Source organism: Meleagris gallopavo, chromosome Z (genome assembly GCF_905368555.1).
Source record: "Meleagris gallopavo chromosome Z, MGAL_WU_HG_1.1, whole genome shotgun sequence".
Lineage (NCBI taxonomy): Eukaryota > Metazoa > Chordata > Aves > Galliformes > Phasianidae > Meleagris > Meleagris gallopavo.
The window spans coordinates 18048390-18067775 of NC_139435.1; the positions used below are offsets into that span (position 1 = coordinate 18048390).

Below are 19386 nucleotides of genomic sequence, written 5' to 3' on the forward strand. Positions count from 1 at the left end.
CAAGTTGCTTTTTTTTCCCCACAGTAAAACAAGTGCTTTCCTTTTGGTTTTATGAAATTACGAAGGTACAGATTTTGATCAATTTTCCAGCATATTTATCAGGACAAAAAGTCATGGAAAAGCAGGTGTTTTTCACTGGAGCTGGGGTGTGAAGTAAAGGAAAAAAAAAAGCACCAGTATTTTCTTCAACTGAGAGTGACAGTCAGTCCCATGCAGGAGTTAAGTGCACACAAAAAACTGGAGCTGTTATATCATCTACTTGCCATGGGGGCTTTCATCTCAGAACAGTTTGCTTGGTCCAGACAACAAGGGCAGGAATTATTACATTTGAGGCTGGTCATGCTCTCACAGGAAGCAAATTGACTCACTGAACAAAGTAATGCTGAAATCTGCATACCTTATCCAGCAGGTCTCCTTAAGACATTTTAGCTCCAACAAAACAGTGTATTTTAATGAAGTCATTTAGTGAAAGTGTTCTCTCTGATTTAACTTTTCATGCCTGCTGACACATCAGGAATACAAGTACAGTTAGTATCCATGGTATAAGACAACAACTTTCACTCTAGAAAAAGTGCTGAGATCACAGTTAACTTATTTGATGTAAACCATGATAATACATGAGTTGACATCTTAAAAACCCGACCTTATAACAGACTCCATTTTGCAGTAGTTGGCTTTAGAAACACGGCAGGTTTTGTACCTCTGTACTCATGTAAAGCCATGTACTTCCTTATTCTTCAGGAAGACACAGTGGGAGCTGTTTGAAGTCTGCAGACTGCTCTACTGGTTTTCCCACTGTATATGCAAAACCTGATCTGCGGTATAATTTTTCCTATCGTCCTTTGCATACATGCTTTTCATACAAGCAAAAATCATATTGCTGGGATTATGGAGATTAAAGTAACTTTTAGGAAGTAGCACAGCATTAATCACAGCATTTCCTCCCCTCCCTTTGGAAAACAGAGAATCAAAGTATTTTCCTTATAAACAGTACCAAAATGATTTGCATGCCCAGTAGTTCCTTTCCCATCAAAGTGAAAATCACTATACAACAGAAATGCTGAGAAGCTTGATTTTATGAGGACAGTCACAACTCTGAAGGCCTGAAATACACAGCAACAAAAATGGATCCACAGTTCTTGTTTTCACCAACTCTGCTACATGTTAAAATAGGGCGTGAGGTAGCCCTGCTGCAGTCAATCAGACCCAGTGTTAGAGGCAGGGCTGGGGACAGATCCCTGCTGGGGTACACCAGGTCCTCACCATCCTTCACTACGTGTTCCATTTTGAAGACAATAGCAGCTCTCTGCAGCCAAAGTGACAAAATAGAGAAAGGACCAGGTCGTCACCTGTCAGACAAGCTTACTGTCTCGTTACCTCTAACAGTCTCTGGAATCATATACCCTATGCTCATTAGCATTAAATAACTAACAGTGAGCAAGAGAAACCAGAGGATAGGTTGGTGAATCAGGCTGTAATATATATGGGAAGAAAAAGTTAAACAACGTAGGCAAGATTTTCCCTCTGGAGTCAGTTCTAAATGAATTCCCGATAAAGGTGTTGTGAGGTCTGCTGTTGAAAATGATGCTGCCCTTTGTATGAGACTCAAAGACAGTATACAGATGACAGTGTGGTATTTAAAAAGCCCAAGAGATTTTCTGAGAGGGATGTGAAGCTTGCATCTTAGTCAAGATTTATTTTGAGAATATAAATCATGGGTACAGAAACGTACAAGGCTTCACATGGGAGAAGTGGGTATTTTTTCCTCATTTCCCTTTCCAGCAGAGGTAATGGCCATGTGGCTGATTTGTTACACCTTGCAGGTTATTGCTGCTGGTGACAGTAAGGCAGCTGTGTCTAAAGGATTTAAAGCACCCACTTTCTCTACCACCTTTCTTCGCTTTGTCCTCTCCTATTTTTACCCAATCTCACCCTCCCGTTACTAGCATGCTATTTATTTCATTTTCAGTAAGTTGTGTCCTGACATTTCCAATTTGAATTTTTGTTTTCATCCAGCCTATCATATTTCATAACCTCATTTTAATTCTTCCTTCCATTACCTATCACAACATGAGCAGTTATGATTTCCTGGAGCACTGGAATAGGTTGCCCAGAGATGTGGCGGATGTCCCACCCCTGGAGACATTCAAGGTCAGGCTGGATGAGGCTCCGAGCAACCTGATCTATCTGTGGGTGTCACTGTTCATTGCAAGGCAGTCAGATTAGATGATCTTTAAGGGTCCATTCCAATTAAATTGACTCTATGACTCTGTGACACTACCACACCAGAAAATCTGAGTTACTGAACTTAGTCTATCAGTAAAATTTATAAACTTAAGCTGTACTAAGGCAGACTCATGGCTTTCCCCTCACCCTAGTATGAGTACAGTGGAGTGAACTTGCATCAATTACTTCTGTACTTCTATTTGCCCCATAGTTTGCATGTTGTTAATGAAGCCTCAATTAGTCATGAATGTCTCTCATGAAAGGCATCCATCAAACTATGGAAGAGTTGCCATCTTTGTTTTACATACATTCTAGAGTAAACTTTCCCTGCCAACTCAGCCCACTCAGCCCACTCATGAGTATAATTAAGCCACTGACTTCTCCTGTATTTATGATTATTGCAATACCAGATCCCTTTTATGTTTTTTTTTTTTTTTTTTCTTACCTGAGTCTTTGTCTTCTGATGCAATTACTGACTTCTCCAATCTAATGTTGGTATTTTGTTATCGTCTCACAAAATTTTGTACTGATTTTGGAATGATCTTCCATTTTGTCAGTAACTTTTTTCAGTCTGGATCCAATACTCCACAAGGTTTACAAACCTTACCCTTGCTTTTGCTATTCCAGCTTTTGTGGATATATTTTCTCCTCCATTACTCATTTGGAAGTCAGCAGCCCTCAATCACCAGGATATGCTATTTAAAACTAATAAGGAGAATAAAATGTTACTCATAAAGTCTAGATGCATTTCTTTTATCAGTGGAAAGTTCTGTAAATTGTTTATGTTTGAAATCATACATTTTTTATTGTATTTAACTTGCCTTATTGAATTCTTAAAGTACAGTTAGGAAGGAAAAATACAGATTGCTTTATATGTGGTATGAACTTAAAGAGCTGAGCCAGACTTTTAGGAAATGCTGTTTTGCATTTGCTAACTACACCTGCTAATTGTTCTGCATTTATTTCATAGCTTATGCATTGTTCTTTTTATGTGGCTTTCTTTCATGTCTTCCCCTTGAGTTCCTCCAGTTTAATAATCCAGAGAAACAAGTGTCTTCTGTTGCCTTCTCTAGAAATCGTTTCTTCAGCATCTTCCAAGAATAGATCCTAAACAGAAATTAAAAAAACACACATGACTCCTGTGACCACATTAATATGGTATATGTGACCAATGGCTATCACTGCTATGGACAGCTGACATATATGTCACAGAGAGACAAGAACCTCATTGTTGCTATAAAAGAAGCCAGTTAATTTTGTCAGGACTGCTGACTGTTTCTTTTGCATAGTATTTCTGTCTGCTATTTGTTCACTACATGCAGGTGAAGATCGTGGTCATTTATTCTGAAGAGTGGAAACAGCCTCATGAAGTTATAATCCATTTTGCCTCACTCTTACATATTAAATCTCCAACCACCAAGGAACAACGACATTAGCCTTGATTTACCTTGTTCAAATTTAGAGATTATATAGGTGAAGAGCTTTCTTGTGGCTCACAAAAGTAGTCCTATATTTATTTTTCTGTATATAAGGTTCACACAATCTTAAGGATAAGATTCACTTCTGCTAGATATTTAATGTTAAGGCCAGTTGAATATGAACATACACTTTCAGTGTACGAACAGCTGGCAGAAGCTGTGTGATTGCTGGCCCTTGTTCTCATGGGGGACTTCAACTTCCCTGATATATGCTGAAAATATAATACAGCACAGAAGAAGCAGTCTGTGAGGTTTCTAAATTGTGTGGAAGATAACTTTTAACAACTGGTAAGAAAGCCTGCAAAGGGAGGTGCACCGCTAGACATGCTGTATGCAAACAGAGAAAACTTGTGGGAAATGTGGAGATCAGGAGCTGTCTTGAACAGAGCGACCACAAAATGGTGGAATTCATGATTGATAGTGAAGTCAGGAGTAGGGGCAGCAAAACTGTTGCCTTGGACTTCTGGAGGGTAGACACTGTACTGTTCAGTACACAGGTGGGGAGAGTACCTTGGGTTCAGCCTGAAGGGTAAAGGCATCCAGGAAGTCTAGCCGCTCCTCAGTAAAAAAGTCTTAATGTTGCAGGAGCAGAAGGTCTGATGTGAAGATCTGAAGAAGTCTGATGTGGATGAACAGGGAACTTTTCCTGAGGCTCCAGGAGAAAAATCAAATCTATGTTCTGTAGGAGTAGAGGTGAGAAAATTGAAGAGATTACTGAAAAGCTCTTAGGATATGAAGGGAGTAAACCAGAAAGGCAAAAAGCCAAGCTTCAACTCAGCTTGGCCACTGGGGAAAAGGAGAACAAAAAATTTTTTAACAAATATATTAAGAGGAGGGCTAAGGAGAATCTCCATTCTTTACTGGGTGCAGCAGGGAACAAGACCACTGAGGACATGGAAATGTCTAAGGGTCTCATTGTCTTCTGTACATCTGTCTTTAAAAGTCAGACCAGTTATCCTCAGCGTACTCTACCCCCTGACCTAGAAGTCTGGGATAAGGAGCAGAGTAAACCCTCCATGATTCACATAGAAACTGTTAGGGGGATGTGCTACTCCATCTGGACTATGGTAAGGTTATGATGAGGTGAAGTAAGGTTATGGAGCAGACCATCTTGAGAGAGATCACACAACCTGTGGAGAACAACTAGGGCAATCAGACCCAGTCAGTATGCGTTCATGAAAGATAGGGTCTCTTTGACCAATCCGATCTCCTTGAACTATTGAGTGACCCACCTGGTGGATGAGGGAAAGGCTGCTGGCATAATCTTCGACAGTGTCTCCCACAGTATTCTCCTGGAGAAGCTGACAGCCTGTGGCTTTGACAGCTACACTCTTTGCTGGGTAAAGGACTGGCAAGAGGCATGGGCCAAGACAGTGGTGGTGAATGAAGTTAAATACAGGCAGTGACTGGTCACGAATGGTATTCCCCAGGAATCCGTACTGGGACATGTCCTGTTCAATACCTTTACTGTTGGCCTGGATGAGGGCACTGAGTGCATCCTCAGTAACTTGGCAGATGGCCCCAAGTTGTCTGGAAGTGACAATCTGCCTGTGGGTAGGAAGGCCCTACAGAGGGATCTGGACAGGCTGGATAGCTGGGCTGAGTCCAGTGGGATGATGTTCAACATACCCCAGTGCCGGGTCCTGCACTTTGGTCACAACAACCCCATGCAACACTAAAGCTTGGGGCAGAGTGGCTGGAAGACAGTGTGGAAGAAATGCACCTTGCGGTATTGGTCAACACTTGGCTGAACTTGAGCCAGTAGTGTGCCCAGTGGCCAAGAAGGCCAATGGCATCCTGGCTTGCATCAGAAGTTGTGCTGCCAGCAGGAGGAGTGAAGTGAACATGCCTCTGTACTCAGCCGTGGTGAGGCCACACCTTGAGTAATGTGTTCAGTTTTGTGTGCCTCACTACAAGGAAGACGTAGAGGCCCTGAAGCGTCTTCAGAGAAGGGCAACAAAACTGGTGAGGGATCTGGAGCACAAGTCTTATGGGGAGCAGCTGAGGGTGCTGGGATTTTTCAGTGTGAGGAGGAGACTCAGGTGTGGCCTTATCACTCTCTACAGTTAGCTGAAAGGAGGTTATAATGAGGTGAGGATTGACCTCTTCTCCCAAGTAACTAGAGATAGGACTAGAAAGACTGGCCTCAAATTGCACCAGGGGAGATTCAGGTTGGACATTTGGAAATACTTCTTCTCCAAGAGAGTGGTCAGGCACTGGAATAAGCTGCCCAGGGAAGTGGTTGAGTCACCATTCTTGGAGATGTTTCAAGAAATGTTTAGATATTGTATTGGAGGACATTATTTAGTGGGAAATACTGATGACAGTGGACAGTTAGACTGGATGATCTTGAAGGTCTTTACCAATGTTGGTAATTTGAACATTTCTGTTAAGGTCAATGTAATGGTAAATTTGTTCTTGTTCGTACAGTTAAGAACTTGTGATCGATATATTTGTTATTGAAAAAGTAAGAGGGAATAAGTTCTAACTTTTTTTTACAGGAACATTCAGGAAGAAGGTACTAAAACTCTATAAGATTGCTCACTAATCGTAAATATTCTGCCTAATAAGCTCCTAGCTTGTCTAGTCACTATTGTGACTACTTCTAGTGCCGTAAAGGTCTGGAAGACATAATGATAACAAACTTCATTGAGTCATCCCATGAAAATTCTCAGTTGAATTTTAGTAAAATCAGGATGATTAAGTAACTTTGACAGAATTGTTCCAGCTCCTGGGCATTTGAAACACTGACAGTCAATAAAATATCAATGAACTATCCCTTGCCACTGCCAAGACGCTAATATGTCCCAAAAGCAGCAGTTCTCTTTGCCTTAGAAAATGTAGCAACTATAACAGAAGGGGAAGAACACAACAGAAATATGGAAATAAACAGATAAGAGGCTCTTGTCTTCTGAAGGAAAGGCATGTATCTTTATATTTGCAGGACTATTCTGTTCTCAATTCTCAAGCCTACTTAAACTGGAAATCAGAGGTGTACTCTAGTTGTAGCAATGACACGCCTATATATACACACAGCTTCACATTATTTTTGCTCTTTCCCTGTCTGGTGTTTACTGGATTTTATTCTGTGCTTTTCTCTGTTGAAACGGTACACAGAAATCTCTTGGGTACAGTGATACTTGAGTAGAAGATTTCAAGTCCAGCTACGGTTTCATAGAAATCCACCTAAGTATTTGCCAAGAGCAGTGAATAGGACTACATGCATGCTGAACTGCACGCACACATCGTGGGGGGGCTTCCCTGCTTGAGGCTGGACAGGATGTTATCCTTCTTCAAAGGAGAGGGAAACAAGAATGGTTGTTGAAAACTGGGAAAACCTAGAAAAATATTTGACAATAGAACTTAGCAAAAATGGAGGCTTTACACAATGGACCTTCTTGGTAAATGGGAAGATTTTAGTGACTGCTGACCATTTTAAATTCCTCCCCCACTTCCTTGGGCAGAAGTCCAAAATCAACAGGAGATGTACATTGGTTATAAATGACAATCAAGTTAGAAAAAAATCCGTGACCTTTCTGAATTCTCTAAGTACCTCTTACTTGGGTTCAAGTTACAAGCAAAACCAGTCCTGCCCATCATCAGCTTGCAGGGGTTTGTACAAAATCCTTGTTCTTGCTGGATCATGTCAACACTGTATTTTAGATGTCTATGATTTACACTGTTTACTGGAAGCTTAATGGTTACTTTTTTGGTTCTCGTGTTTTCTCCTCTTTCATAAATGAGAATTAGCATTAGCATTCATTTAAAACATGCTGACTGTGCTAGTGTTCACAGAGAAGGAATCGAAGTGTTGCCACCTTCTGCCTTCAGTTTGGCTTAGAAATATGCAAAATTATCGTGGTTTTGGGAAAGTTTTGTTGACAGTGGAAAAAAGATGGCCAAGTACAATTAAATTCAATGCATTTGGGCTTCTCTGCCCTTCCTATGAGCAGAAGACAGGCTGTGAATGATGGGCTACAGAGCAGGTATTCATGTGATATCCCATCAAACTAGCATCTGTTTGTGTGATTGGCCTCTGAACACACATTACTCAAGCACTGTAACATGACATACAGCAAATCAAACTAATACTTATATGAAGTGGCCATAAATAAATATATCATCATTAAAAGGCTATTTCTGTACCTCTGCATCTATGGCCAGTAATTATTAAAATTCTAAGTGCTTTGCTGTGGCAAACTTTGCAACTAAAATATTTTATTTCCCTTTTGGAAAATTTTCTGGAAGTTTGAACCACATCCTGTCCTCGCAAAGTGAAAAAAACCCTGATTATATCTACACAGCTGAAATGCTGCATTTTGATAAATTCCACTTTTAATATGTTTCACATTTTATCCTATGAAAAACAAAATAGTAGCTGTGAAACACAACAAAAATAGAAGTTTTCTTGAAATTTGAAGTGACATTCATTGACATTACAATCTGTCTTCCTGCAACAAAACTGTCACATTTTGTAAAATGTTTACATTCAATTAACAAATTTTGTTTTGTTTCAATCAGAAACCTGTTGAAAGTATATTTCTCAGTTGTAATTTAAGGTCACAGAAAAAATGTTAGCTGATGTAGCAGTTAGAAGATTTCCCTGACTTCATGAGGGCCTCAGTGGGATGAGAACAAGCAGAACATTCCTTCCGTCTCTTGCGAGTACTTAAAACATAAGTCACATGCTAAGTTTGTAGTGGATACATAAAATACTGCATATTTATAATGGATATATGTGGATATGATACCGGCACAAACTGCTGTTCCCTATATGAATATATTATGGCAAATTCCCTGTGCACATAGACAAAAGTCTTTAAATTTAGCTCTGTACAGGTATACTCTGTAAAGAAAACATAATTTAGCCATCACAAGGTTTTCTTATGCTTTTTTGATACTTCTCAGGAGTTCTATCCAAACAGCTATCATTGAAACACACCTTGCAAAATGCTTATCTCGGGAAGGTGGGAAGAAACATAAATAGATTACTGAAATCTACATCTTCCAAGGTCAGTGAGGGTTTGTCTTCTGTGATCTGAATGAGAGGCTGGCTGGTTGAAAGCAACCAAGTGGTTCCTGCCAGATTGACATCTATTCCACTGGGAAGTCTCTTAAAAACTGCAGTTAAGTTTAGGAGAGAAAGCTTTGCACCTTCTGTGTGCTGATTGGTCCACATTCACAAGTTTTCATTTCCAAGTGGACACATACTTCAGTATAGCTTAAGGTAGACAATAAAATTACATTTTAAATCACCTTAGGCCCAAAAGCACAAGTAGCTTTGCATATTTCTTAAAGGTGTTTACTACTTTGAGTGTTTAGATTTCTTGATGTCTAGTAAAACAAAAATTCAACCACAATTTTTTCGGCGGCAGTCACAACATCTCTTCTGTCTGAGTTCTTCGGTGTCAGGGATAAATTACAGTATCCCTCACAGCTGGTAATACAATTTAATTCCACTGCTTGGTATCTTATTTTCTGAAAACTAGCAGTTCAAAAGCTTGGAAGTCTCCTTTCTCTGTGGCTAACAAATGGTATCAAAAGTTATAAAGCACAAGACAACCTTCATCTCTCATCTCGGCTTCATGTCTCATTTTCTTCAACCTAAAATGAAAGTATAGTAATTTAGCATATTTTTCTGCTATATAGTGTTGAATACATTATCATCTGCCAGGAAGTAGTTGCATTAGTAATATTCATTTACTAATAATGAGATTCCTTGTAATTTGCTTTTTGGCTCTGCTTACTGAGAATACCCCTACTGTGCAACAACTTGTTTCTATTACATGTGTTTAATTTTAATATGCTTACACAGATTAACAGCTCAGCAACTGCTGACAATGGAGTACTGTAACAGATGGGGTTAAATCATGTAGGAAAATAATAACAAAATACTTTGATACAAAGAGTTATATTTCAGAAAATATATCTTTCATCCAGAAAAATTTTACCAGTTCACAGACACTCTCTGTCCTGAAAGTGATCCTTATGATTTTCCAGGGCTTCTGCATCTGAAATCAAATCTAGTAGTATAATGCCATAAATCACACTACAATTGCCAAGGTCACTTCAGATAGCCTTATTGCTTTTTTTATTCAAGGAGATAGCCCTTCAATAGTGAGAAATAAGATATCCAGGAATTCCAGACTGCCCTCATGTAATCTCCTTCACAGAGCACAACAAAGAACAATTGTGTGAAGCACAATGACCTCAGATGCTTGAAAGCTTTCAGGCTATTTATGAATGTGGTGTGGCGAGACTAAGCATGCATTCAGGATGAAGAAACCTTGACCAAGGAGAGACCATGTTAGCTGTGAACTATTTTTGTATGAGGAAGGTTTAGATGAAACCAAAAGAACAAGTAGTACAGTACTAAAGTCAAAGACAGGCACATTTTTTGTGTGTTAGTTCTGTAAGAGCATCATACCTCCTCAAGGATTAACGTGAGCAGATGTGACGTTCATATGTCCTTGATAATACTCACATGTGTTTCTGAGTCCTTGCATACCTACACCAGTAGAGGTCTAAACCAGTGAAGAAGATTCCTCCAAGTGTTTGCTGTAATAAGAGCAGATTACCTTGACTTTATGAAATGGTAGTTACATTTATCCAAGGAAAAATAAAATTTATTTTTGGTTAAGTAAAATGCCTATGTATGTGCTTACTGTCATCAAAGGATTGCATTCAGACTTAGCCATGGCAAATGAACTGTGATGTGTTTGTTCCCCAGTTAATAAGTGCTAATATAGTATATGACAATTGCGTGTATGCACGCATGTCTGGATAGCAATCTTTTCCAAAATCAAAGGAATATTTAATGGCATGGATTAAAATGCTCTGCTACACACATTTGCCATTCAGATGATATCAGCTCAAAAAGAAATAAGCAAAGAAAAAGCTAATCTGCAGTTGTAACTATGCATGTGTGCATCTGCAGTCACGTGTGTTATCACTGCTGTTATACACTTTCTTAGCAATTTCTTACATGCCCACAGCTCTGAAAGTAACTTCATCTCAAATATGTTTTAAATCACAAAAAGCATGATTTCATTCAGACTATGAGGAAGCTGAAATTACCAGAAGATATTAAACTTGAAAGAGATAGATGTAGTTAAGGTCAGAAAATATTATGGGGAAGTTATATCCAGGAGGAAATGTCAGAGAGATTAATGATGGGAAACAATAGATGCTTGGGAATCTAAATCCAGAAAGAGACAACATTACATGCATTCCTGTTCTCCGTGTTAACAAGGAGTTTTTAGAGGAATATACTGTGATGATGAGATATATTCTTTATTTTAAAACTACATATAATTTAAAACAGGCAGGTATTCCATTCTGAACATACATCTCCATGGTAGGATTTTACATACACCAGAGCCATTGTTATTTAGGATGTTATAGAGTCCTAAGAGAATACAAAAATCCTTAAAATTATACTTGCTTATAAACCTAAAGTCTAGAAAAAATGTTTTGAAAATACATTAGAAGATACTTCAAGCAAAAAAATAGTCATAGCTGCTGCATTTCCAGTAGTGATAGTTAACACGCAATCTTTAAGTTAAAATCTAACAGTGATACTATGAGCATATTTATTATGACCCCTTTAAAATAAATAAAATACTAGATAGCTTTCAAATAACATTTCCACTTCTCAGAAATTGATCACACATTTAAAAATTTAAAATTGTATCTTACCTACAGTCTATTTCGCAACTATTTTTCTCATACATCATCCAAAAATACAGCTTGTATATTTGTATATGCTGACTCCACATAAGTTTTACAAAAGAGACCATAGAGTTATGCAATGCTTAGGGTTAGAAGGGACATTAGAGGCCATCTGATTTCAACATCTTCTCCATAGGAAGGAGCACTCCACTAAACTAAATTGCAAAGGACTATGCCCATATGGCCTTCTACATCTCCTGGGATGGGGCAATGACAACTTCCCTGGGCAGCCTGTCCCAGTGCCTCACTGTCCCCCCAGTAAAAAAAATTTCCCTTAGCATCTAAACTAAATTTCATCTCTTTTAGTTAAAACCATTCTCCTTTGTCCTGTGACTATCAGACCAATTAGAATACTTTCTCTTACAGTGCGTGTTCCTCGTTCTCCCACTTCCTGTCTTTGTCATCTGCAGATTGACTGCAGTGAGGCTAGAACACAACAGAGAAGACTGAGGCAAAAAAGTAACTGAGATGAGTTTTCTCTTTCACTTGTGACTTTACTGAAGTATCAAGTATACCTGTATGCACTGTACAAAAATTTGAAATTTGAAAATCCATCATAACAAGAAAAATGGGAAATGACCTCTGACATAATACTAAGTGTTGTGGATGGAGCACAAACAGGGGATCAAATGTTGCTGGCACGTTTATGCTTCCACATCTGAGTCAACTGCTAAATCAACAAAATTGCAACTGTGTGAAATGCTGTTCCTGAGCCTTGAGTTGTTCAGCATCTGCCTAATGCTGAGCTGCCAAATCCACTCATGAAGGTGCTGGTGCACAATGGGAGATTTTAGTTATTTCAGATGGCCTTAGTTTATCCTTTTTACTCTCCATTCCTTAATATAAATGTTCGAGAGGAAGTTCTTACTATCTCTGTTAAAATTAAGACATTTATACCATTATCATTAAAAAATATGAACAATCGTTTTCCACTTTTCTCATTTGCAATTTTATGATATTTTTCTCACGCTGTAATATTTTCATCATACAATTAGTAAAATCTCTAATATGTATTAAATTGCTTTCAATGAAAAGATTACTGTTCTAAGCATTTTCATACTGTACTGCAAAATGAGTCTTCTTGTTTTTATACTCTCAGAAATCCATGTTGTATGTTTTTTACAAAAGAAATATGAAAAAAACATGCAGATAATCAGATTAGAACACAAGAAGGAAGAAGGCCTGCCCTTTTACTCTATTCCTATGAGACTTTATCTGGAGTGCTGCATTCTAAGGCTCCCAACACAACAAGGGCATGGAGCTTTTGGAGCAGGTCCAGAGGAGGGCTACAAAGATGATCAGGTGTTCCTTACAGTAACAGCTGAGTCCATATTGCTCACTGGGAATCATCTCTGCTCCACAATGAACTTTGAATTGTGACTGGGCATCATTTGCTGACACTGCTAACTGCTGCAAGACAAAACTTTGCTAAGGTGTTTTTAATCAACTGAACAATGATTGCAGGACACTGTTTGAGTTGATCTCTTGGCTACATTTTATATGCTACTGTGGCTGTAGCCAGTTACAAATCTGCAGAGAGATCAGGATTTGAGGAAAGACTTAAGACTGGGAACTTCCTCATCTGGGGGTAGATACATCCGCTTTAGTTGCTGTATGTAGCACCACACCCAGATTTATAAGCTGCACAATGGTTATCATGTCTGTGTGAGCACTGAACATGAATAGCAAGCCACCTTTTCTCCCTCCTGCCTCTCAACACACGTACACACACTTCTAAGTCAGTCCTCAGGAAAAACTGAACAATTCTGTGAAACAAGCCAATTCAAAGTAATACAATGAATCCACCAAAATAGCCTGTAAGAATGACGAGGAGGAAATGATTTCACTTTTTGCTTTATCCAGGGGGTGCTCTTGCATAACCTGTTCACTGTGCACAACAGCACAGCGCCAGCTGCATGTAAGGCACATTTGAAGGCAATTCTGAGAACTCAATTTAATTCACAGGATGTTAAAAACAAAACAAAACAAACAAAAAATAACCAAAAATTAAAACAAAACAAAACAAAACAAAACAAAACAAAACCATAATGTTCTCCATGAACTAAGAATTTTTCTCTCCCTTTGCTCTCTGAGCAAAAAATTCCCCCTGACATCTAAATTTTCCCTCTTTTAACTCCAAACTTTTCTCCCTTGTCCTCTTACTTAATGATAGGGCTGGAGTTCTCTCTAAATGTCTCTGTTGCACTGCAGGAAATGAAGTATCCGTTCAGCATCCACACTGGAAACGAGGCTTATCAACCTTGCTGAAAATATGGTGCCAAGGATTTTGAAGCAGACGCAACAAAACATGAATGCAAAGATAAAACTTGTAGGAGCTTCTAAAATGCATATTTTAAGCAGTCTACTGCAGCTGTCTGAGATCTGTTTGAACACTGTGATATCTGCAGCCAGCAGACCTGGCCCAGCTTGTCAGGAGGCACCGTACAGTAGTCTGACACAAGACCTCACATCTCTGGTGTGCTAGAGCAGTCTCAGCCTCTCTTTTATCTGGCCACTTAACCATATTTATGTTTTCTCTCCCAGTCTCCCTCTTCCAGTCTCTTGAAAAAAAATTATGTCAGTAAGTCCTAAAGGGAATAGAATTGATCTTTCTACTTAAGAGTTCTGGAGTGAAGGAACAAAGGAGTGAGGATGATAACTTTTCACTTCATATAATTGCAAGATGACATCTCTTTAAGAGACCTCCTCAATCCAGGGAGAGGTTTAGGAAAGCAAATGGCCTTCAACAACTTTGAAACTTACATCTTTTCTTGAGTTTGGATTATAAACAATTTGTTAACCTTTTCCTTTAGCCTCATACAATAAAGTTTATTCCTTTATACACTACAAAACCTTACTGACTTTAAAGGATTTTTTTTTTCTTTAATTACTCCAATTAGGCAAGGAAATGGGCAACACAAATTGCTTCAATTCTTTTTTTTTTTTTTTTTTTTTTCTTTTTTTAACGTTCCTGTATTGATTTCTGGAATGATAAACAGTTTGCAATGTATTTATAGATATACTCATTAAAGGACAGATCACTCATGACAGATGCAAATTTGAGCACAGTATCCAGATATTTCTCTGAATATCATGATTCTCCTTGGGAAGTAATACCCTGACACATTATCAAGAATTCAAAGGAATTCACAAAAAAGTATATATCAAACCATGCCTTTTCAGTTTCCACTGCTTATTGGAACCCAGCAGATGAAGTAATAGAGATATTTTGGAGATGTCTTAGAAACTCCTGAATCAGGAAAAAAGAAAAAACTTGTATGAACTACTGTCCAATGTGAAACAGAACATCACCTTTTAGGGGTTCTGAAAAACTCAGAATATCTATATGGAATAATTAAGTTCCATTTTCCTGAATTCTACTTTTCATTGCCAGGACTGGAAGTTGATCTGATAAAAATAATAAGATAACCCTTATTTGCTGCTTGCACAAATGAAAGGCAAAAAGAAAAGGAAAACTTGAAAAATGACATTGCTGTGTGATTTCTAAGTTCATGTTTCTGGCTGAGTGTGGTCACCAGTCTAATAAATTCATAAGTGTAAGATCTGGGTGAAATCCAAAACAAACTTGATAGTTCTAGATAAGCACTGATCCAAAGCTACCTTTTGGAGAGACTCCTAAAATCCACTGTTGGAGTCTGGAAAAGAGATTCATATTTATGTCAGGTTCTATATCATTTATTAATTAGCAATATTTTCAAAGCGAATGAGATTTTGATTTGGTGTGTGATCATGTTTAGGAGAAACCAAATGTTTTCAGCTCCCATTTTATTTAAAAGAAACAATTTGATTCCCAGCAGTGTCTGCAAATGCCAAAAGATTCTCTATGTGCTTAATGTAGTCAGGACCAGAAGGTGAAAAATAATGTACTCTTAATTCATTCATTAAAAAAAAATCATTTAACCCTTCAGTCAGTTTACTCATGACTGTACATTTCTGAAATGCTTATTCTAAATACTACAGCTGGGCAAAATATTATGAAATTATTCCTTTGAAATTTTATATTTCAATAGAATTTCCACTGTTTTCATTACCTTTGACTATTTTTATACCTAACTTTTTGCATTGTTTTGACTAAATTTCCAGTCCCTGAATGGAAGGGAATTGCAGATTCTTTGTGGTATAAAATCAGATCTGTAAATCATCTGCAGAATGAGAATTGTCTGAGAATACTTCTGAATGATTTTAAATAACTTTAAGAAATACATTAAAGCTTAAGTACATTTATCAATGACTTAAAATTGAGAGTATGAATAATCCCTCTGGATTTTGGGTTCCACTGGCATATTGGTCAGATTGGGTTTATTAAGATTTTGCACGGAAACAGAATAGCAAGTGCCTGGAAAATGTTTCGGAATAGTGGAGATCAGTGCCTTCAGGACTTATTTTGAAGGGATGTGAGAGTGAAACAAACAGGACAGAGATTAGAGTGAAAGTTTGACTGTAGCTAGGAAAGGATATGAAGTCTTCCCACTTGATAAAGATTTCCAATCATAAACAGAATGCCATTCATATCATCCGTTATCCTATCAGAATGCCAAAAAATCAGAGAAAGAGGAACAAAAGAATGGGCAAAAAATGCATAGCATTTCTTGTGACTGTCTTTATGTTATGTAGACATCATAATGAGGTGACATCAAGATGCTAACTGCACATGAGACTTTTCATCTCTTTCTTGTAGAAGAAATTCTGACAATATGAAACAAGAAACTGTGCAAAAGAGTTGTGAAATGTTTCTACTTTAGCATAGGTGCGCGATTCAAAGTGTAAGAATGCTCTTCAACTAAAAAAAAGCACTGCTCTGAAGATGTCTTGTAATACAGTTACTGTCTTATCATGTGGATCATGACAGGCACTAAACACTGTTCTTAGTCAAGATGATTTAAATATCAAATTTCAGGTATGGATCTAGAAAGCTCACACATGGAAAATTTTGCAAAGCACATATTCTTGCAAAATAAACATAAAATAAACACAGCAATTTTCATTTGTAAGAGTATAATGAATTACACAGAGAAATCCCTGCTCAGTATGTGTGGAGTTGAAACTGAAGAGTAGGAAACTTGCTTGAGTAAATCAAATGACCCAGATCAAACTACTTTCTGCTCTCAGGACATTGTTTCTTAAAATATTACAAACATTCACTGAACGCAACAGGAAGTACTAGTCCAAAGCAGTCACCTTGGAAATAAAGGTGTGTGCAAAATGTTCCTAGAATATTTATGCATGCCTCTGTGATTTAAGTGCACAGTGTAAAGTCCTGCTCCCTGCCCACCACAAGGTAAAATGTCTGTATTGATTACAGCTTGGCGGAAGTGCTGTTGTTACTGTTGCTATGGTTCTCTTCCCATCACACAGAATCATGTCACTTACAATCTTAATTAAATACAATTCTCCAAGTGAATCCTGATTTCAAGGATAAGACAAAGGTTGATGGATTAAACAGGTCCTGGGTGATTACTTAATTCTGTACGTCATTATCTTTAGTACTTTCAGTGTCAGTCTGGTATAGCCTGCAAAAGACAGTGAAAGTTTCTCTTAACAGAAAAAAAATAATATTATTTATCCTTTTTACATCTACTTCAAGACCATCAACAGACTTCAGTTTCTCTGTTCTTTTGTAATTATTAAGAGGAATATATATTTTTTTCATGTTTTCAGTCATTACCAGATTATCTATATCATTATTAACTCTCTGTAAATGTATAAAGTCTTTTCTGAAAACTTATTTGTTTTCTGATTTAATTAAATTCCTAAGCCTAGTCTGAGGACATAAAGAAAATGACAGAAGGAAATCCTGAAACATGAGGAGAATAAAGAATTCAGGCTGTACTATTAAAAGATTAATAGCTATACTAGCACTTCAAATTGAGGAATTCAAGTACTGTTTAATAGGTTTCACACTGCCTGATTATTCATCTGACTTAGATCGGGGTGACAATTTCATGCAGATACTAGGGAATATGAGGAAAAAAATGTCTGTAAAACTATAGACACTTGGTTTGATGGGCTGAAGTTGGGAAAAGTTTATGTACCTAGCTCTTCATCACCAGAAAATAGGTGTTGAGATTTAGGATTAAAGATACATATTGATACTACCTCAGTTAAATATCAGTTATGAGAACAGAGTTAGTTACCTGGGAGATGAGGCCAACACTCATCTTGTCACGACCTCCTTTCATTTAGTTGTAGAGAGCGATAAGGCCACACCTGAACCTCATCTTTTCCAGAGTAAACAATAACAATAACAAATATATCGATCACAAGTTCTTAACTGTACGAACAAGAACAAATTTACCATTACATTGACCTTAACAGAAATGTTCAAATTACCAACATTGGTAAAGACCTTCAAGATCATCCAGTCTAACTGTCCACTGTCATCAGTATTTCCCACTAAATAATGTCCTCCAATACAATATCTAAACATTTCTTGAAACATCTCCAAGAATGGTGACTCAACCACTTCCCTGGGCAGCTTATTCCAGTGCCTGACCACTCTCTTGGAGAAGAAGTATTTCCAAATGTCCAACCTGAATCTCCCCTGGTGCAATTTGAGGCCAGTCTTTCTAGTCCTATCTCTAGTTACTTGGGAGAAGAGGTCAATCCTCACCTCATTATAACCTCCTTTCAGCTAACTGTAGAGAGTGATAAGGCCACACCTGAGTCTCCTCCTCACACTGAAAAATCCCAGCACCCTCAGCTGCTCCCCATAAGACTTGTGCTCCAGATCCCTCACCAGTTTTGTTGCCCTTCTCTGAAGACGCTTCAGGGCCTCTACGTCTTCCTTGTAGTGAGGCACACAAAACTGAACACATTACTCAAGGTGTGGCCTCACCACGGCTGAGTACAGAGGCATGTTCACTTCACTCCTCCTGCTGGCAGCACAACTTCTGATGCAAGCCAGGATGCCATTGGCCTTCTTGGCCACTGGGCACACTACTGGCTCAAGTTCAGCCAAGTGTTGACCAATACCGCAAGGTGCATTTCTTCCACACTGTCTTCCAGCCACTCTGCCCCAAGCTTTAGTGTTGCATGGGGTTGTTGTGACCAAAGTGCAGGACCCGGCACTGGGGTATGTTGAACATCATCCCACTGGACTCAGCCCAGCTATCCAGCCTGTCCAGATCCCTCTGTAGGGCCTTCCTACCCACAGGCAGATTGTCACTTCCAGACAACTTGGGGCCATCTGCCAAGTTACTGAGGACGCACTCAGTGCCCTCATCCAGGCCAACAGTAAAGGTATTGAACAGGACATGTCCCAGTACGGATTCCTGGGGAATACCATTCGTGACCAGTCACTGCCTGGATTTAACTCTCTTTGTTAGCATCCTGGACAGATGAAAGTCAGCCCTCTGGAATTTTAGGTTAGCAGTTTCTGATCCCCTCCTCTCTTCACCAAGAATTGAGAACTTTACCATTTTATGGTCACTCTGTTCAAGGGAGCTCCCAACCATCACATTTCCCACCAGTCCTTCCTTGTTCATGAAGAGCAGGTCTAGAGCGCCACATCCCTTTGTAGGTTCTCTTACCAGCTGTGTCAGGAAGTTAACTTCTATGCAGTCCAGAAAACTCCTCAACTGGTTCGTCTGCGCTGTATTATATTTCCAGCATACATCAGGGAGGCTGAAGACCCCACCAGGAACAAGGAAGGACTGCCAACCATCTAACTTCTGCCAACTGCTCATAGAATGCCTCATCTGCCTATTCATCCTGTCTCTAATCTAAAAACAAAGAACAGCTGAGATTTTAGTGCAACAGTTTCCTGCAGTCTGTCATGCCTTGCTACTGGGGTATATTGCCTTCCAGAACGGGATGGCGGTTGAGGGGCACAAGTTTGTCTGTCCTTCACATTTCAATAGCTTTTGTCTAGGGCCTTCTCAGAATTCATTTTTGTTCTGGAACCAAAATTTCAGGAAAAGTCATGAAACAG

General features: G+C 38.6%; 1 long non-coding RNA gene across 2 annotated transcripts; it reads right to left on the reverse strand.

Annotated features, from left to right (window-relative positions):
• Positions 1 to 2675: 2675 nt before the first annotated feature.
• LOC146542148 (uncharacterized) lies at positions 2676 to 19120 on the reverse strand. 2 transcript variants are annotated; one of them, XR_014880385.1, is made up of 4 exons: positions 18986 to 19120; positions 10189 to 10262; positions 4215 to 4383; positions 2676 to 3333 (listed from the first exon to the last, which is right to left on the reverse strand). It is a non-coding gene; the product is annotated as an uncharacterized LOC146542148 (long non-coding RNA). The 2 variants fall into 2 exon arrangements; XR_014880386.1 differs by lacking the exon at positions 10189 to 10262.
• Positions 19121 to 19386: the final 266 nt, after the last annotated feature.